This window comes from Arachis ipaensis, chromosome B2 (assembly GCF_059453495.1).
Source record: "Arachis ipaensis isolate K30076 ecotype BB chromosome B2, ASM5945349v1, whole genome shotgun sequence".
Taxonomy (NCBI): Eukaryota; Viridiplantae; Streptophyta; class Magnoliopsida; order Fabales; family Fabaceae; genus Arachis; species Arachis ipaensis.
This window is the reverse complement of record NC_142437.1, coordinates 64,190,253-64,212,629: the sequence shown is the minus strand read 5'-3', so window position 1 is coordinate 64,212,629 and position 22,377 is coordinate 64,190,253. Positions and strand designations below refer to the sequence as shown.

The following is a 22,377-nucleotide window of genomic DNA, read 5'->3' as shown; positions in this document are numbered from 1 at the left end:
GCTATTTCCCTAGAAGCTCCGTGAAGCAGAAAAAGATAAACAGTTTGCTCGCTTTGCAAACTATCTCAAGACACTAGATATCAAGATCTCTTTTGCAGAAGCTCTTGAACAGATACCTTCTTATGCTAAGTTCGTGAAAGACATATTAAGTCACAAGAAGAATTGGAGAGAGGTAGAAATAGTCCTCCTCACTGAAGAATATAGTGTAGTAATCCAGAAGAGCTTACCAGAGAAGCTTCAGGATCCTGGGAGCTTCATGATACCATGTACCCTAGGGGACGCCTACACAAGGACAGCCCTATGTGATATGGGAGCAAGAATTAATCTGATGCCTACATCATTAATAAAGAAGCTCTGCTTGACTCGAGAAGTTAAGCCAACCCGCATATGCCTTCAGTTGGCTGATGGCTCTGTTTTAGTTTCCACTAGGTGTGGTGGAAGACATGGTTGTTAGGGTTGGACCCTTTGCTTTCCCCACAAACTTTGTGGTGCTGGAAATGGACGAGCACAAGAGTACATCCCTCATTTTAGGAAGACCCTTCCTAGCTACAGGTCAGACCCTCATTGACGTTCAGAAAAGGGAAGTAACCCTGAGAGTCAATGAGGATAAATTCGTGCTGAATGCTATCAAAGCTATGCAGCACCCAGACACCCCAAAGGAATGTATGAGCATTGATATCATTGATTTCCTGGTGGAAGAAGTGAACATAGTTGAGAGACTCGAAGAAGAGCTGAAGAACATCTTTTATGATGCCAAGTCTGATTTGGAGGAACCAGAAGAAATAGAGGAGACTTTAAAAGCTCCTAAAGAGGAGGATAGACCTCCCAAACTCGAGGTCAAACCATTATCACCATCCTTGAAATATGCATTTCTAGGAGATGGGGACCTTTACCCTGTGATTATAAGCTCTGCTCTAGAGCCATAGGAAGAAGAAGCACTAATCCAAGTGTTGAAGACACATAAGACAGCTCTTGGGTGGACCATAAATGACCTTAAGGGCATTAGTCCAACCTGATGCATGCACAAGATCCGGTTAGAGGATGACACCAAACCTGTGGTGCAACCACAAAGGCGACTAAATCCAGCCATGAAGGAAGTACTACAAAAAGAAGTCACAAAACTCTGGGAGGATGGGATTATCTATCCTATTTCAGACAGCCCCTGGGTGAGCTCTGTTCAAGTTGTACCCAAGAAGGGAGGAATGACAGTGGTTCACAATGAAAAAAATGAACTGATTCCTACAAGAACAGTTACAGGGTGGTGTATGTACATTGACTATAGGAGACTTAACAATGCCACAAGAAAAGATCATTTTCCTTTACCATTCATAGATCAGATGCTGGAGAGACTGACAGGGCATGAATTTTACTGCTTCCTGCATGGCTATTCAGGCTACAATCAAATTGCAGTAGACCCTCAGGACCAAGAAAAGACAACATTCACATGCCCATATGGGGTGTTTGCTTACAGAAGAATGCAATTTGGCATGTGCAATGCCCCTGCAACCTTTCAAAGGTGTATGCTCTCCATTTTCTTCGATATGATTGAGAAATTCCTTGAAGTATTCATGGATGACTTCTCTGTCTTCGGTGATTCCTTTGATGCTTGCCTTAACCATCTGGCGTTAGTTTTGAAACGATGTAAAGAAACAAATCTAGTTTTAAACTGTGAAAAATGCCACTTTATGATGACTGAAGGAATTGTTCTTGGACATCAAATTTTAAACAAAGGGATAGAGGTGGATCAAGCTAAGGTGGAAGTAATTGAAAGATTACTACCACCAACTAATGTTAAGGCAATCAGAAGTTTCCTAGGACATGCGGGATTACAGGAGGTTTATAAAAGATTTTTCTAAAATTGCAAAGCCCCTGTGCAATCTCCTAGCCACTGACACTCCTTTTGTCTTTGACAATGAGTGCCTGCATGCCTTTGAAACTCTGAAAGCCAAGCTTATCACTACACCTATCATTTCTGCACCCAATTGGGACTTGCCATTCGAACTGATGTGTAAAGCCAGTGACCATGCTATTGGCGCAGTCCTGGAACAGAGACATGATAAGCTCCTGTACGTCATTTATTATGCCAGTCGTGTTCTAAAGAACGCATAGAGGAATTATACAACCATAGAGAAGGAATTACTTGCAGTGGTTTATGCCATTGACAAGTTCAGATCTTATTTGATAGGATCTAAGGTCATTATTTACACTGACCATGCTGCTCTCAAATATCTCCTCACCAAGTAGGATTTTAAGCCAAGGCTGATAAGATAGGTGCTACTCCTGCAAGAGTTTGATACAGAAATCAAAGACAGAAGAAAATCAAGTGGCTGACCACTTGTCTCGGATTGAACCAGTAGCAGGGACATCACCTCCCTCTACTGAGGTATCCAAAACCTTTCCTGATGAGCAACTCTTTGCAATTTGGAAAGCACCTTGGTTTGTGGACATTGTAAATTACAAGACCATAAGGTTCATCCCCAAAGAATACAGTAGACAACAAGCTTGGAAGCTCATGCATGATGCAAAGTACTATTTGTGGGATGAACCGTATCTTTTCAAGAGATGCTCAGATGGAATAATTCGCTGTTGTGTATCTGAAGAAGAAGCACAGAAGATCTTATGGCATTGCCATGGCTCAGATTATGGAGGACACTTCGGAGGTGAGCGGACATCCACCAAAGTCTTTTAAAGTGGCTTCTACTAGCCAACACTCTTCAAGGATGCCCGAGAGTTTGTAGGTAACTGTGATAGTTGCCAAAGGGCTGGCAATCTCCCTCATAGTCATGACATGCCTCAGCAAGGGATCCTAGAGGTTGAGCTATTTGATGTATGGGATATAGACTTCATGGGACCTTTTTCACCTTCATATTCAAACACCTACATCCTTGTGGCAGTTGATTATGTGTCTAAATGGGTTGAGGCAGTCACATCAGCCACTAATGATACTTTAGTAGTGATGAAGTTTCTTTAAAAACACATTTTCAGCAGGTTTAGTGTCCCAAGGACACTGATTAGTGATGGAGGCAGTCATTTTTATAACAGACAGCGTGACTCCTTATTACACTGTTATGGTGTTCACCATAGAGTAGCAACTCCATATCATCCACAGACAAATGGACAAGCTGAGGTTTCCAACAGGGAACTGAAAAGAATCCTAGAAAGAACAGTGAGCACCTCTAGAAAAGATTGGATAAAGAAGCTCGATGATGCTCTATGGGCATATAGGACAGCTTACAAGACCCCTATAGGGATGTCATTATACCAATTGGTTTATGGGAAAGCATGTCTTTTACCAGTGGAACTGGAACATAGGGCCTACTGGACAACCAGATTTCTCAACTTTGATGCTAAAGTAGCAGGAGAAAAAAGGTTGCTCCAGCTGAATGAGTTGGATGAATTCTGGCTTGCTGCATTCAAGAATGCAAAAATCTATAAGGAAAGAGCCAAAAAGTGGCATGATAGGAAGATATCTTCCAGAGTCTTTGAACCTGGCCAGAAAGTTTAACTCTTCGATTCTAGACTCAAGCTCTTCCCTGGGAAGCTTAAGTCACGTTGGACAGGACCTTTTGTGGCCACTGTAGTGTCACCTTATGATCATGTAGAACTTCAAAGCAGACATTCCGATGAAAGATTCACAGTTAATGGCCAGAAAGTGAAACACTACTTGGGTGGTGATTTTGAGCAAGAGAGATCTACCCTGCTGCTGACATAAGTACAGTAAAGTCCAGCTAATGACATTAAAGGAGTGTTTGTTTGGAAACAACCTAACCATGAGTAGAGTACTTTTGTTTCTTTTTCTTTTGTTCTTTTTAATTGAGTTCATTTTAGTTTATTTTCATAGTTTTTCCCTTTCTTTTTAAACATTTGTGATCATGTGCAGCACTTAGAATAGAGATAGAGACGCTTGAGATGGAAAATAGAACACCCTGGGAAGAGCCCCATGCTGGCGTTGAATGCCAGACAAGGAGAAAGCTGGGCGTTCAACTCCCACTGAGAAGTACTTACTGGCATTGAACGCCAGAATAGGAGCAACTGAGGCGTCTAACGCCCATTCAAGAGGAGCTCTGGACCAATTTTAGGTCCCCTTTGGGCATTCAATGCCCATTCTTGGCGTTGAATGCCAGAATTCTTCATCCCTTTCTAACACTCTTACCTTATGTTTTCAGTTTTCTTTTCTTGAAGACAAGCAAACTTTTTAATTTTAGTATTGCAAAGCGAGCTCTAGGTTTTTATTATCATCAATGGAACTAAGGGAAGCTGGATCATCTTCACAGAAGCATAGCCTAAGCAACCATCAGTACTAAGGTGGTTGAGTTTCATTCCCCTTTTCTTTCTGTTTTTCAGTATTTCATTCTATTTTTTTCTGATTTTTATTATAGCTTTTGCATGATCAGTCTTAGGATTCTGTTTTAGTTGTTTATTTTCAAGTACTTCATGGTTATAAGATATCCAATGTATCCCTCACCAAATTTAAAAGAATTTTTTTTGAGAAGTAGTGAATGCATGATTTTTGAGTACATTATGACTATGTTCTAATTATTTTAATGTGATGGCTTTGCATTGATTTTCTGAATGTATGAATTAATTGTGCATATTTGATAGTAAATTTAGAGAGAAGTATTATTGATTCTCTGAAAAATAAAAAATAATTGATTGTTGGAGTAAAAGAAATAGCAAAAAAAGGCAAAGCAAAAAGAAAAAAAAGAGAAGAGAAAAAGAAAAATCAAAAGAAAAGGCCAAAAGAAAAAGCAAGAGAAAAATCCAATAAAGCTAAAAAATGAAAAAAAGGAAGAGCCCGGATCCAAGGCTTTGAGCATTAACGGTTAGGAGGCTTTACAATAAAAGGCCTAAAAGTTCAAATAAACTGCTTTCCCTGACTATATGCTTGTGGCGTGAAGGTGTCAAGTGAGAAGCATGAGACTGAGTAGTTAAAGTCGTGATCCAATGCAAAAGAAAGAAAAGAGTACGCCTAAGAACCCTGGGTACCACTGTCTGGAAATTCTAGCAAAGCTGAATTACAATCCAATTGGGTTCACCTAGTTAAGTGCCTGTGGCGTTTATGTATCCGGTGGTAATGCTAGAAAACAAAACGGTTAGGGTCACGGCTAGGCTCAAAGGTGCAAAGCACCAAAAGAAGCTGTGAGTCAAGAATCAAGAAAACCTCAACTAAGAGAATTAATAATATCATCCGAATTCCAATTCTAAGAGATGCCAATATTTTTTACCTTCAAAGGAAAGTGAGATGCCAAACCTATTCAGAAATCAAGAAGTGATGCACGGAAACTTGTCTCTTAACAAATCTCCCTCGGCAAGTATACCGAATTGTCGTCAAGTAATAACTCACAAAAGAGTGAGGTCGAATCCCACAGGGATTGATTGGTCAAGCAACTTTAATTGGAGGAATGTTCTAGTTGAGCTAAGCAGAATTTGGTTTGAGAGTTGCAGGAAATTAAATGGCGGGAAAGTAAATAGCAGAAAATGTAAATGCTGGAAATAAAGAGCTGAAAATAGATGGCGGAAAGTAAATTGCAGAATCTTAAATGGGAATGGGGAAGATGATCATAAAAGTAATTGGCAGAAATTAAAAAGAATGGGTAAGATCAGAAATGGGGAGTTCATTGGGCTTAGGAGATGTTGCATCCTCCAGATCAAGTTCATTTTCATCTCTTCCTCAATCAATGCATTCATTGATCTCCTTGGCAATTTTAAGTGATTAAATTCCAATTCCTTGGTAATTCAATCTCTCAAATCTTGATCAATAGCCAATTCCTTGGTCCAATTACTCATGAGAAGAGATGAGGTATGGTCACTGATTATACCACATGTATTTCCAAATCAAAGTGTTGGTAGGATTATATGTCACTATATCCATCCAAACCCCAATTTGGTCCAACATGAGAAAGCATTTCTAGCATGATCTCTTCATTCCTCTTCCAAGGTTCTGAAGAGATCCAAGTATAAATAGCTTCTTTTCCAAGATAACTACTCAATTGGATGAAGATTGAAAGCTTTCTAGTAAAATCAAGAGAAAAGAAAGAAGAAAAATAATGAAAACTATTATTGATCCATCAAATTACAACAGAGCTCCCTAACCCAATGAAAGGGGTTTAGTTGTTCATAGCTCTAGGAATGAAAAACAAAGATGGAGAATGCATTCTGAAAAGTTAAACTAGAAGTTGCAGAGAGAGTAAAAATACAGAGAGTAATTCTAATAATGCTCCAAAAAGATCTCCTCTAGTTCAAAAGTTCTCCCTATTTATACTATTCTTCTGATCTTCTAGTTGCTTCTTCAAGTCTTGGATATGGGCCTTTGGATCTTGAGTTGAAGCAGTTATCATCTTCAGTGGGCTTAGCTTTACTTGCAGAGAGAGAGTGTGAAGTAGGCATGGACTTTAGCTTAGGACGTTAGTGGCGTTAACGTTAAGTGAAAGTGTGGGTTCGAGAACGTAAGTGACAATCACCTTTTTCACTAACGTTCCTAACCCAAGAATGGTCCACGTTAACTTCAACGTTAGTGGCACCAACGTGACCACTAACGTTGCCTCTTGGTCCTTCGCACACGTTATTGGGGTTTACCTTTTTCAATAACGTTGAGAGTTCCCCCTTTCTCACGTTAGAGTTCACGTTAATATAACTAACGTGGCTCTTAAAGTGAGCACACTTTAGCCTCGAGAGCGTTAGTGACACTTACCTTTGTCACTAACGCTCCAAAACGCCCCTTTCCTACGTTAGAGTTCACGTTAATTGCGTTAACGTGGCCTCTAACGTGGTATTGGTAGCCATCCCCAATGTTAGTGACAAAGGTGAGTGTCACTAACGTTGTCTCATCATTCTCTCCTCCACGTTAGCTTCCACGTTAACTGAGTTAACGTGGCAGTTAACGTGGCCACTAACGTGGCTCAAAGTGGCATAGTCCAACGTTGGTGACAAAGGTGAGTGTCACTAACGTTGGTGATTCCTTGCTCCCTCCATGTTAGAGTCCACGTTAACTAGGTTAACGTGGCTCTTAACGTGGCCAATATGAGCTTAGTCCAACGTTAGTGACAAAGGTGAGTGTCACTAACGTTAGCATGATCTTCCTCATCCACGTTAGAGTTCACGTTAACTGAGTTAACGTGACTCTTAACGTGGCCAGCTACCACTTTGGAACGTTAGTGGCACTTACTTTTACCACTAACGTTGGAGTTCTACTTCTCTTCCACGTTAGTTTCCACGTTAACATAGTTAACGTGGCAATTAACGTGGGCTATGATGGCTCACGAAGGCGTTAATGGCGATCACTTTTCCCATTAACGTTGCAAGTTAGCCTCCAGTCCACGTTAGTGGTCACGTTAGCTAGACTAACGTGGCTACTAACGTGGTTCTTCCTTGCTTCCTTTGTCCTGAAATCAAGCAATAAAGTGCATCAAAGCTCTAATCCAAGTTATGAGACATGCATCATTCAATTTTGTCATTTAATTCATGCATAATTCTCATGAAATCATGTAAAATTCACAATGTTTGCTTGAATCAAGATGTAAGTGATTATTTACCCAAAACTTGCTTATTTCCTAAGAAAGTGCATGAAACTACCCTAAAACCATAAAGAAAAGGTCAGTGAAACTGGCAAAAACGCCCTGGCATCAAGAAGCTAATTGCCCCATTCAGATAAGTGGAGCTAAGCTTCATTGAGAGCTCTGAGAGTCATTGTCATCCGCTCTTCTTTATCCTATTTTGTTTACAGTTTAAGTTTGGTGTTCTGATGAGCGGATATTTTATACACTTTTTAGTACCGTTTTCTCATTATTTTCAGTATGTTTAGTTAAGTTTTGTTAAGTTTTAGTAGGTTTTAGTGAAAAAATCACTTTTTGGATGCTACTTTGAGTTTTTGTAGTTTTCCTATGATTTTAGGTAATTTTCTGGTGATTCTGGCAATTTCTGGAAAAGTCTGATTCAGAGGCTAAGAAAGGACTGTAGATGTTGCCAGATTCTGACCTTCGTGCATTCAAACGAGCATCTCTGGAGCAACAGAGGTCTAAATAGGGCGTTCTCAAAGGTGTTGGAAAGCTAACTAGCTTCCAGGGCTTTTCAGCAATATATAATAGTCTATACTTTACTCTGGAAATGATGGTAAAAAATGGGTGTTAAAGCCCCATCTTACCCCCCTGTGTGTAGTTGAACGCCCAAAAGGGAGCAAGGCTAGAGTTGGACGCCCAAAAGGGAGCAAGGCTGGCATCCAATGCCCTAAGGGGAGTCTTAACACGTGGATTTTGTAACACCCTAACTTTTTGCACCTCATGATCGTACCAAAAGTAAGGCGTTACTAACCTAATCCCTTTTATTATCTATTTAATATTGAGCCTTTACGAATAAATCTATCGATGGTTTTACTAAAACTATAACTTTTCCAACAAGTACAAACAACACATATTCACATACTTAATATTAATAATACATTGTAGTATTACATACAAAAGCAATTACAGAACCTACCCCTCTAAATAAAACTCTAATTAACAAGGCGAGGGAAAAAATAAAATCTAACAACTCAACTCGTAAACATATTCCTCTGTGCTTCCAGAGCTTCGCAATAAGCCTTTGCACCTGTAGCTGAAAGGGGTGGAGATAGGGTGTAAGAACTGGGGAGTTCTTAGTAGGGTTGGGATATAGAGTTATATTCATTATCCAAATTTAAAACTTATATTTTCCTTAAAAAAATTTCACGCAAAATGACATTTCATATATTTCACCGCTTACTAAGAATCTATTTTAACCAAAGCTTACCACTGATCCTTTTAGTCATGGCCTTTGGCCCAAATCAATTCAACTCGGCCTACGGCCCGATTGAACACAAATCACCATCAAAACTCAATCATAGGCACAAACAATGCAAGACAAACACAAATCAGAGAGCAATTACAGAACATAGAATCCAGTCACAAGCACACACAATCATAGAAAACATATTCACAACAAGTATGTGCAAACAAGTATGGTGCATGTCTAGTCCTATACAGGCCATGAACTTATGTGTCGGTTTGTTGCCCGATTCCTAACCCTAGTTCTGAGATAAGCGTTTCGTATCGCCGTCCTTATCTCAGCCAGCATCCCCTCCTTGAGCGTTACGCATTGCCGTCCTCATTGGGGAGCCTTCCCTTCAGTCTCTAGTGAGCGTTACGCATCGCCGTCCTTACTTAACCGTAACCTTCCTTTCGGTCTCCAGTAAGCGTTACTCATCATCGTTCTCACTGAGCCGTAACCTTCCTTTCGGTCTCCAGTGAGCGTTACGCATTGCAGTCTTCAATGAGCCATAACTTTATAGTGTCAAGTGAGCGTTACGTATCACCGTCCCACTAGACACTTGGCACTAAGGCCCAAACAGCATTCAATTTCTTTTCAATCTTTGCTCTCTACTCTACTGTGGTAGAGATCGTTTTAATTATCTCTCTTTACTTTTTGTTCTTCTTCTTTTCTTTCTTATCAACCGAACTCAAAATATAACTTAAAGCAAAATCCCTTCTCAAAAGATAGAATTTAAAACATACTTTTCTTAATAAATTAAATTCAAAATAGAATAAATCTTTTCTCAACTAAATTAGTCTGAAATAATTTAACTTTCCAAAAATCAAATCTTTTAAAATAGCATTTCAAATAAAATCACAAATTTTATTAAAATTTCGACAGCACTTCACCTACAACTGGGGCTTAACCATCCTTACGGGTTCCCTCCAAACTATTTCTCAACCTCTTTCAAATCATTTTCAATAAATCAAAACCATTTCTAATATCAAAACATTTATAAAATCAAACCAATTAAAAATCAAACTGCCTCCAAAATCAAACTATTTTCATATTTCAAATCATATCATTAATTCATCAATTCATTTATTATTAAATCTCAATAACATCATCAAATTTCACCAATTCTACTTTATCACCAATAACATTCCAGCCCCGAATTCATCAAATAATTCAGTTCTTGGCTGCACTTAAACCGACTAAACCCCAAACTAATCACAAATATCAATATATCACAAAAATTCAACATAAATTCAGTCAAATTCAATCAATAATCAATCACAATATCAATTCACTTATCAAATTCACATTAATTATTATAAATTTACCAAACTCTACCTCCGTATGAAATCAAAATACTCGAGGCTCCGGAGAAGATTTTTAACCGAGCTGTCGAAGAAGAGAATGTCAAAAATTGTCTGTGCCTCCTGGAACTCCAATTGGCTGAACTCAAGGGAAAGAGAAATTACGTTACTGTCAGCTTCCACCGAACAAAAGTAATGCCAACATGTAGAGGAAGAGGATACGAACACTTTTACCCGATTAAATTTTTTATTGGAGTTACGGATCACAAGAAATCGAAGCCAGAATTTTGTTGGGAGTTATGATTTTCTTCCATGCAAGCTTCGGACTTTCTCTTTCTTATTTCCTTTCTTTGGTTTTAGCAGTGACAATAAAGAAGTCAAGAATGATGAAAGGCGATCAATGGAATAAAAGATATATGTGTCACATTATGTATATATGCTTATACATAATCAAGCCACGTTTGGCTTTTCTTTGATTTTTTTTCCTTTATGGCTTCGACCAATAATAATAATAATAATAATAATAATAATAATAATAATAATAATAATAATAATAATAATAATTATTATTATTATTATTATTATTATAAAAATCAATTTAAATTTTTGCTACTAAAATAATTTCTAATAAATAATTCAAACTAATAGAATAAATCATAATTAAATTATACTTCAAAAATCTTAAAATTTTATTTAAATATTTTTGTTAAAAATAGTTTTTCTTAGAAACAAAATCTCAACAAATATAATAACTCATAAATAACTAACAATTTAATTTTTAAAAATCTGAGACCTTACATCCTACCCCACTTATAAAAATTTTCGTCCTCAAAAATTGATACAAGATGAAAGAAACTTAAAATGGCATTTCTTTTGAACATATTTAGGGAAAAAAATAAAATTTTTTGCATATATAGTTTTCAAATACCCAAAACTCATATGGTTCGAATATAAGAGAAAAGTGTGATATGAAGTAGAAACTATAAGCTTATTTGAGGACCATTTTGTTGTGCTTAGAATAAATTCAAGATCATATCAAAGAGTACAAGATTCATGAAAAGAACTATAAAAAATAACAAAAAGAGATAGTCGAGAAGAGTCAAGCAGACATTTAAAAACAAGATCGAGCAAGGATACATTCGGACAAAGGAATAGGATTGGAAAGATTAAACAAATCTATTTCCATGAAAGAAATCCAAACAAAGGACTTCAATGCAATTATAAAAGAACGGACGGTGTACCAAGTCACAGGATTCAAATAGGAATTACGATTCAAGATCGAGTTAATCGTGAAAATAACCTCAAAGGTTCCTAAAACCCGTTATTTACATCACCTATTAATTCTATCTCGTCTATTATAATCCGTTAGCGTTCCTGAATACGTAAATCATTAGGATTAAGTTGGCCAGACCTAATACCATGAGAAATATAACGGTCGACTAACATCATTAATCAATAGACAATCATGCATGTGAAACTCAAACTCTTGTCATTAAGACAAGTCCTATTGCATGACAAAGACTCAGAGTATGCAGTGAAGCATAGTCAGTCCATTTCCAAGGCTCTAACGGGAACGAACTGCTCTGATATCATAATGTAACACCCTAACTTTTAGCACCTCATGATCGTACCAAAAGTAAGGCGTTACTAACCTAATCCCTTTTATTATCTATTTAATATTGAGCCTTTACGCATAAATCTATCGATGGTTTTACTAAAACTATAACTTTTCCAACAGTACAAACAACACATATTCACATACTTAATATTAATAACATGTTGTAGTATTACATACAAAAGTAATTACAGAATCTACCCCTCTGAATAAAACTCTAATTAACAAGGTGATGCCAGAGCATCTTAGGCTAGTTTAACTAGTCTTTTTCTTTGTTTTAGAAGGTTTTATGCACTTTCTTGAGCTATAAGTAAGCAATTGGGTTAGAAATTCATGTATGCCTAGATTCATCCAACCAGGGTTAATTTGATGTAATTCCATGAGAATTATGCTATAATTACTTGGGTGCTAAGAATGATGATAATTCCCATGACTTTAGCAAGACTTTGATGCATATATTGGTTGATGACAGGTGAAGAAAAGCATGGAAGGAAGTTGAAGAATGAGCATGGAAAGGATGAAGAAGAAGCAACGTTGGTGGCCAAGTTGGACCACCAACGTTGCCTCAAACGTTGAGAGGAAGGTAGAGCAAGTTTCTGCATAATTTGCTGGTGCCCACGTTGGAGGGAACGTTGGCCAGCCAACGTTACCCCGAACGTTGTGATACAATGTGCTTTCTGGAGATTTGGAATATCTATAGCGACGCGCATGCGTGCTATACGTGCACGTGTGGATTAGAAATTCTGACAATCCATGCGCACGCGTAGCTGACGTGTACGCATGGAAGGGTAAGGTTGGACCAACAACACTGCCTCAAACATTGGTGGCCAACATGCGCGATCTTGATCTCAAAATCCTAAATTTGAAAAAGCTTAACGACGTGCACACGTCTATAGTGCGTACGCATGGGCTTAACTTTTGAGAATCCACGCGCACGCGTATATCACGCGCACGCATGGATAGGCCAACGTTGGAGGGAACGTTGCCAGTCCAACGCTGAGGCCAACATTCTTCTAAAAGCTTTCAAAACTGGAATTGGGACTTTTTGCATCCACGCGCACGCGTGGATGCGTATTCTGACCCCAAGGGCGTAAACGCGCAAGGCACGCGTACGCGTGGGTAGAAGAACGTTGGCACTCCAACGTTGAGTAAAACACCAATGACAACAAGCATAACTGAATTTTCAAAGAGGCGTTTGATTCTACATTGGCCCTCAAACGTGGACCCGAACGTGAGCATCAGAACTTTGCAATTCAAGAAGATCTCTTCTCAACAGCAAGGGAAACCAATTGGAGCAACTTCAACCCAATTCAATCAAGGCCAAAATCCCAATTCAGAGATTTAAGATCAATGAAAGAAAGTGTATAAATAGCTTAGAATTCAAGTCAGTTAGGGATTTTGGATTTTTTTAGCTGGCGGAGAGAGATACTAACACTCTGCTAATTTCAATTTTCTGCAATTCTTTCAATTCTGCGATATATCTTTCAATTCCATTTTACATTCTGAGAGCTATGAACAACTAAACCCCTTTCATTGGGTTAGGAAGCTCTGTGTAATTCAATGGATCAATATTAGTTTTTATTTTTCTTCTTCTTTCTTTTCACTTGATTTTGCTAGAAAGCTTTCGTTCTTCATCCTATTGGATAGTTATCTTGGGAAAGAAGCTATCCATAATTGGATCTCCTTTGAACCTTGGAAGAGGAATGAGGAGATCATGCTAGAATTGCTTTCTCACATTGGATTAGATTGGGGTTTGGATGGATATAGTGACATGTAATCCGACCAATACTTTGATCTATGAATTTGTGTGGTAGAATCAGTGACCGATCTTCATCTCTTCCCATGAGCACTTAAATCAAGGAATTGGGCAACTGTTCATGCTTAGAGAGATTAGATTGCCAAGGAATTGGGATCTAATCAGCTAAGATTGCCAAGGAGATCAATGAATGCATTGATTGAGGAAGAGATGAAAATGAACTTGATCTTGAGAATTATCACATCTCCTGACCCCAATGAATCCCTCACTCTGATCTTACCTATTCTCATTATATTCTGCTCTTTAATTTCATGCTTAATCCCCATTCCCATTTAATTTCATGCAATTTAAGCTTCTGTCATTTAATTTCTCGCAGTTTAATTTTTGTCATTTAATTTCTTGCAATTTAAGTTTCCCGCCAAATTTACATTCTGCAATCTCAACCCAATTTTGATTTCGCTCAACTAGCACAATTCTCCAATTAACATTGATCAATCAACCAATCCCTGTGGGATTCGACCTCACTCTACAGTGAGTTTTTACTTGACAATAATCCGGTGCACTTGCCGGTAGAAAATTGATGAGAGACAGTTTTCGGGTGAATCAAGTTTATGGTGCCGTTGCTGGGGATTGGTTTTATATTGACAATTACTAAATTGGAGGATAACTAGATTGAGCACTTTTATTTTATTTTGATTAATTAAATTTTAATTTCAGCTGTTCATTTTTGCTTTCTGCAATTTTAGTTGTTTCTCTTTTTTTTCTTTATTCTCTTACTTTCTAGCAAGCTAACCCACTAACCATTTGATAAATTGCTCTAACCAAGCTAACTATACTCTGTTTAGTGGACTCTACACTTGCTGTTTCTGGTATCTGTTCATTGTATGACAGGTAGAAGAAGGGAAACCTCAACCTCTTTTGATAGTGAACCGGAAAGAACCTTCCTGAGATTAAGGAGGGAAGCAAGAGAAAAAAAGGCTATTAGTGCAGAAGAAGAGGGGGAAGACTCGGATATAAACATGGAAGATGATATGGAAAACCATCATGAAGGAGAAGTGAACAATCATGCCAGAGGAAGTGCAGCCAACCCTGTTGGACAAGAGAGGAGAGTTCTAGATTCCTACATCAATCCAAACTCAGGAAACTGTAGTAGCAGCATTCAAAATCCAACCATCCATGCCAATAATTTCGAATTGAAGCCACAGCTCATCACATTGGTTCAAAACAATTGTTCTTTTGGAGGAAGCGCCCAAGAAGACCTTAATCAGCATCTCACTACATTCCTAAGGATTTGTGACACAGTAAAATCTAATGGAGTTCATCCTGATGCCTACAAGCTGCTTTTATTCCCCTTCTCCCTAAGGGATAAAGCATCCAAGTGGCTAGAGTCATTTCCAAAGGAGAGCCTCACAACTTGGGAAGATGTAGTTAACAAATTCTTGGCAAGGTTCTATCCTCCACAAAGAGTCAATAGGCTGAGAGCAGAGGTTCAAACATTCATACAGCAGAATGGAGAAACACTTTATGAGGCATGGGAGAGATTCAAGGATTTGACAAGGAAGTGCCCTCCGGATATGTTCAATGAATGGGTATAGTTGCATATCTTTTATGAAGGACTTTCCTATGAATAAAAAAAGGCTGTAGACCACTCTTCTGGTGGTTCCCTCAACAAGAAGAAGACGATTGAGGAAGCCATTGATGTCATAGAAATAGTGGCTGACAATGAGTACTTTTATGTCTCAAACAGAAGCAACAACAGGGGAGTCATGGAATTAAACAACATGGATGCAATTTTGGGTCAGAATAAGATGATCACCAAGCAAATGGCTGATTTGACCAAGCAAATGGAGAAGAATCAGGCTGCAGCCATCCACACTCAACCATCACCTCAAGGAGAGTTGGACACAGAGGAAGGAGTTAACTGGGAGGAAGCCAATTACCTTGGAAATTCATCTAGACAAGCTCATGATCCATATTCTAAAACCTATCACCCTGGTTGGAAGAACAACCCAAACTTTGGATGGGAAAACCAACAAAACCAAAGCCAAGACCATAAACCTCATAATCCCAACCAGTACACCTACCAACAATCCAACCCAAGATCATACCAACACCCATACAATAATTCTTCTCAGCCACCATACCAAGCTCAAGCCAATCAACCTCAACATCCAATTCCAACTCTACCATCAGAGGGCAAATTATCCAGGATTGAAGCTATGCTCACTGATAAACCACTATTTTATGGTATATCTTGTGCTTATTTGAGTGGCTTTTATCAAGTCTTTGCACACTTATTCATACAATTTGTATGATTTCACAATTCCTTCCCAATTTTGTTCTATGGTTGAAAACTTGCTTCCTAAGTCTTTAAATTGTGTATTTTAATTCCCCTTTATACCATTCGATGCCGTTATCCGTGTGTTAAGTGTTTTCAGGCTTTATAGGGCAGGAATGGCTTAGAGGATAGAGAGGAAGCTTGAAAAATGGAAGGAGCACAAGAAACTAAGGAGATAACCAGCGAGGAGCGACGCGCACGCATGGCTCATGCGTGCGCGTGCCTGACGCGTACGCGTGACATGTGAAGATGACCATCGACGCGTACGCGTGAGTGACGCATACGCATGACGTGCGCCACGTGCAGAAAATGCAGAAGACGCTGGAGGCGATTTTGGGCTGAGTTTGGACCCAGTTTTTGGCACAGAAACACAGACTAGAGCCAAAGGACAAGCAGAGACTCAAGACACATTCTCATTTGCATAGTTTTTAGTTTTAGTTTTGAATCTTAGAGAGAATATACTTTCTCCTCTAGGTTTCCCTTACATTCATAGTCTTAGAGTTTATGCTTTTGATTTGGATATTGAGAAGAGTTACTACCTCTGTTGAAGTTGCCATTATTCTAGTTTGTTTCCTTACTCCTTTACTCTTTTTTATCGCCCATTAACCCTGTTCAGATATGTATGTTTATGATTTTGGGATTTATTAATGCAAAGAACTATTTTTACCTTTAATTAATTTTCAGTTATTATTTTATTTAGTTTATCATGTCTTCTTTTCTTCCCCTTTTATCGTTTAAGAAAATTGTATTCATGTCAATGGAGTAGACTCCCAACTTGACTTGGGAGTTGATTAAAAGGAGACCCTTGAGTTGAAAAACTCAAGTGTAATTGGGAACTGGAAGTTGTTGGCTAGCTCTCTAGTCACTAATGCTAATCCTTCCATAGGAGAGGATTAGGACTTGTGAATTGGAGCTGGTTCAGTTACTTGACTTTCCTTTATTCGGTAAGGGATGACTAAGTAGAGACAACAACCTATTACCATTACACTTGGGAGAATCCAACAAGGATAAAACTTCCAATTAATCTTCTCCCAGTCAAGGTCTTTTATTTTAATACATAAAACCTCTTGTCAAATTCCAGTACTTTAATTTATTATTATTTTAATTTCCCGTTCTCCAACTCTAAAATTTCTCAGAAAATTCCTGACTAATAAAATAGCACTCTTTTGTCAACTCATTGGGAGACGACCTGGGATTCCTACTCCCAGTATTTTTATTCTAAAATTGTGACAACCCTTTTAAATTGATAAGCGGAATTTTCGTCGGTTAAGAACTGTACTTGCAACACTGTTCTTATTATAAATTCTTAATCGGAAAATTTCTGCCCGTTCAATTTTTGACGCCGTTGCCGGGGAGTTGCAATAGTGTGCTAAATTATTAGTTGGTGTACATATTTTTAATTTTACATATTTGCATATTTACTTTATTTTATTACCATGAGCTGTATGTTTCTTTCATTGAATGACGCGTTCACTTCCTGATACGAGCTTAGCCACGTTTGATCCTGAAATTAAAAGAACTATTTCACGTATTAGGTGAGCTCGGCGTCGGTTAGCCTATAAGGGTGGTAAAATGGTTACTACCAATTCACCAGTCTTATCTGAAGGAAAATCTAAAGCGCCATTTGAGGAAGAAACAAGCTCCTCTTCTACTGATTCTGTTGATTTACGTGCAGGTAATATGGCGGAGCCCAAAAAGATTACTCTCCAGGAAGCAGGAGCTCTATACTTTACACTGCAACCGTATCAAGCACGTCACCCAAATCTGGCTGCAGATTTTGAACTGAAGACTGCGCTAATCAACTTACTGCCAAAGTTTCATGGCTTACCTGCTCAAAAGCTTATCAAGCACCTCAGGAATTTTCAGACAGCCTGCTCAACTACTAGGCGTCATGGTGCAGATGAGACTACTATTTGGCTATACGCCTTCCCGTTTTCTCTTAAGGAAAAGGCAAGGGAGTGGTTCTACACTCAATCTGAAGCATTTGTTACAAATTGGGATCTGCTTAGAAGGGAGTTCCTGGAAAAATACTTCCTAACTGAACTTACAGACAGACTGAGGAAAGAAATTTCCTGCATTATCCAAGGTGAATCAGAGACCCTCTATGAGTATTGGGAATGCTTCAGGAATCTCCTAGACTCATGTCCCCACCACAAGATTGACCAGTTGGTGTTGATCAGCTACTTCACACAAGGCATGAAGCCTCAGGATAAGACTACATTAGATGCTGTGAGTAATGGTTCTCTGAAGAAGTACAAGACGGCGACAGAAGTGTGGCAACTGATCACCGATCTAGCCGAGTCTACCCAGAATGCAAGGCACAAGAACAACCATCCCAAGGCTATTGCGGAGGTTTCCTCTAGTAGTGAGACTACTACTCTCACACAAACTCTGGGAGAGATGACCAACATACTGAAGCAGCTAGAGCTGAATCAACAACAACCTCAGCCTCCCCTACGATAACAGCGTCAACAGTTGGTTCCTCAGAGAGTGTGCAGAATATGTGCCTGCTATACTCATTAGACTGATGAGTGTCCACAGCTCCAACAAGAAGACAACACCTTGGCAGCTACTTATAATTTCTATGACCGCCCGAACCAAGGATACTATCAACAAGACGGCAATTATAACCAAGGTGGGAACTACAATCAAGGTTGGCAAGATAACTCCAACCAAGGCTGGAGAGACAATTCCAACCAGGGGTGGAGAGATAATTCCAACCAAGGATGGAGGGACAACTACAACCGAGGAGGCAGAGACAATAGTGGAAATCAGAGGTGGAACAACAACAACAACAAACAGCAGAATCTGCCCTACCAATAGCAGAACCAAAACTAGCCTTACAGAGCACCTCACCAAAGGCAGTCCCAAGCGCCTCAGAACAACCAACAGCAGGTCCCTCAAATCACTTACCCCCCTTCTTCCTCTAATGATGAGATGCTTCGCTCTCTTGCGCAAGGACAGCAAGACATTCAGAATACACTTACCTCTACCATAAACGGTCTGAACGCTACCTTACAAGCACTCATCTCCCGGATAGAATCATTAGCTACCCTCACCAATCAACCTTCAAACTCCAGTGCACTCCCTTCTCAACCCTTACCTAACCCAAAGGGTAGAATCAATGCCATTACTTTGAGGTCCGAAACCACACTGCAAGAGAAGAGTCATGAGGAGCCAAGCTCAAAGGAAGATACCCAAGTTGAAGACATTGTTAAGGTGGAGGATGTTGAAGAAGAGGAGGAAGTACAAGATATGGTTGAAGAAGAAGCGGCTCAACCAGGGAATGAAGCACCAAAGGAAGCTGAAGTTACAAGAGAAGCCATTCCCATTCCATTTCCACATCTTGCTAGGAAACTAGAAAGCAGATGGAGCTAGACCCCAAGATGGTGGAGATCTTCAAAAAGGTTGAGATAACTATTTCCCTTTTTTATGTCATTTGCCAGGTACCTAAGTATGCTAAGTTTCTAAAAGATTTATGCATGAATAAAGATAAAATACAGGATTTAGAAACTATTCCTCTAGGTAGCTCTATTTCTGCTTTAATAGGTGATATACCGGAAAAATGTAGTGATCCAGGACCATGCATGGTTACTATTACTATAGAATGTGTGAAATGTTTTGACTGCATGTGTGATTTAGGCACGTGTGTGAGTATTATGCCATTATCTGTATATGATTCCTTGAGGCTCCCTCCCTTAAAAAGGTCGGCAGCACATTTTGTTTTGGCAGATAAAAGTATAATCTTGGTGGTAGAAATTGCTGAGGACGTGCTGGTGAGCATTAAGGGGCTAACATTCCCTATTGATTTCTATATTTTGGAGATGCTCCCTAATGACTCAGGAAGACCATCATCCATCCTGCTTGGAAGGCCATTTCTGAAGACTTCGAAGTTCAAATTAGATGCCTTCTCAGGAACATATTCTTTTGAGATAGATGGCAGAGCAGTGAGTTTCAACCTGGATGAAGCTATGAAGCATCCTCCAGAAGATCATTCCATCTTCCAGTGTGATATCATTGATGAAACTGTAGCTGCAGTGCAGTAAGAAGAAGTAGAAGAGATGCACATGGAGCAAGGTGCAAGTGTGGGGAAGCCCCCTAAGCTTACTGAAGATACCTTGCCACCATCACTAGCTCCAGATGATCAAGTGCCTAGCCATGAGCAGAAAATGGAGTTGAAACCCCTACCACCCCACCTCAAGTATGCTTATCTTGAGGATAATCAGAAGCTCCCAGTTATTATTGCAAGGGACTCACTTCCCAATAGGAGGAGCAGCTGCTTAGTGTGCTGAGAAAACACAAGAAAGTAATTGGGTGGAGCTTGGCGGATATAGTAGGCATCAGCCCTCAAGTTTGTGAGCACCGGATATTTTTAGAAGAGGGAGCAAGGCCTGTCTGTCAACCTCAAAGGCGGCTAAATCCCACCATCTTAGAAGTTGTCAAGAAGGAAGTGACCAGGCTGCTTAAGGATGACATCATCTACCCTATCTCAGATAGTGAATGGGTCAGCCCAGTACAAGTGGTGACCAAGAAGTCTGGATTCACAACAGTGAAGAATGAACATGGAGAGCTCCTGAAAACTAGAGTGCAGAATTCCTGGAGGGTATGCATTGATTACAGGCACCTCAACTAGGCTACCCACAAGGATCACTACCCCCTACCATTCATCGATCAAATGCTTAATTGCCTGTCAGCTAAATCAAACTCCTGTTTTTTAGATGGTTACACTGGCTATTTTCAAATTCATATAGCTCCTGAAGATTAGAAGAAAACTACTTTTAGATGTCCCTTTGGAATGTATGCATACAAGAGGATGCCTTTTGGCTTATGTAATGGACTGGCTACTTTCCAAAGATGCATGATGAGTATTTTCTCAGATCTTATTGAGAGCTGTATGGAAGTTTTCATGGATGACTTTAGTGTGTAGGCTGATTCATTTAACCTTTGCTTGGATAGTTTAGTTAGAGTATTAGACAGGTGTGTTAGTTCAAACCTTGTATTAAATTTTGAAAAGTGTCATTTTATAATAAAACAAGATATTGTTCTAGGACACGTTGTCAAGGACTTCAGTAAGGTAGCATTGCCTTTATCCAGACTGCTGCAGAAGGATATTGAGTTCGAGCTGATTGAGGACTGCATGGAAGCATTTGATAAGTTAAAGATCGCCCTGACTCAAGCTCCGATTGTGAGAAGTCCAGACTGGAGCCAGCCATTTGAGATTATGTGTGATGCCTCCAACCATGCAGTAGGAGCGGCACTGGCTCAACGCGAAGGTAAGGACCCTTTTATAATTGCTTATGCTTCTAAGACCTTAGACGCTGTTCAGTCTAATTATACTACCACTGAAAAAGTGCTTTTGGCTATTGTTTTTACTCTGGATAAATTCTGAGCCTATTTACTTGGTACTAAAGTGGTAGTATACTCAGACCATGCAGCTCTAAAATATTTGTTAGCTAAAAAAGAGTCCAAATCAAGGTTAATACGTTGGATATTGTTGCTACAAGAATTTGATTTAGAAATCAAAGATAGGAGTGGTTTCCAGAATTTAGTGGCGGACCACTTGAGTCGCCTAGAGCACATTAAGAATGACTCCACTCCTATCAATGATGATTTTTCCTTTGATAGCTTGCACGCAATATCTGAAGTAGTTCCTTGGTATGCACCTATAGCTAATTATCTAATTAGTCATACCTTCCCTCCTAATCTTACTATGCACCAAAAGGACAAGCTGAAAAGTGAGTCCAAATATTATATATAGGATGACCCATATTTATGGAGGTATGGTTGATAAACCCATATTTTATGATATATTTTGTGCCTAATTTAAGTGATTTATTCAATCCTTCACTCACTTATTCATGTTAATTGCATGGTTTTACTTTCCCTTCCTTATTATGTGAGATATGTGAAAAACATGTTTCCTATGCTTTAAGAATAATTATTTTAATTACCCTTTATTACCATCCGATGTCGTGATTTGTGTGTTGAGTAGTTTCAGATCTTCTAAGGTAGGAATGACTTAAAGGATGGAAAGGAAACATACAAAAATGGAAGGAAAGCACAAAATGGAGTTTTTGAAGAAACTGGCAGCGACGCGAACGTGTGGACGACGCGGTCGCATTCCCAGCGCGAAGAGAGCGCGACGCGAACGCGTGAATGACACGAACGCGCACCTTGAGCAGAACGCAGATGATGCGGACGCATGACCGAAGCGAACGCGTGATAAGGAAAACTCCAGATGACGCGACCGCGTGACCCACGCGGACGCGTGACAGAGGCCACGCACCAGAAATTACAGAAAATGCTCCCAGCGATTTCTGAAGCCCTTTTTGGCCCAGATCCAAGTACAAAAAGCACAGATTAGAGGTTATAAAGTGGGAGAATGCACCCATTCAAAAGAGAGTCTCTTAGGATTAGGATTTAGGATTTTTCTTGCTTTCATGATTGTCCCTTTTTATCAGGTTCAACTTTCCTTTTTATTATCTTCTCAATTTAATTTATGAACTTTTCTATGTTACAGATAATTCTCTTAATTAATGTTATTTGAGGTATTTCAATTTATGATTGCTCTCTTTTGTTTATGTTA

General features: G+C 39.2%; 1 pseudogene; it reads right to left on the bottom strand.

The window, feature by feature from the left end:
- Nucleotides 1–14,925: 14,925 nt before the first annotated feature.
- On the bottom strand, nt 14,926–15,027 carry LOC148574157 (small nucleolar RNA R71; annotated as a pseudogene).
- Between the last annotated feature and the right edge of the window lie 7,350 nt (nt 15,028–22,377).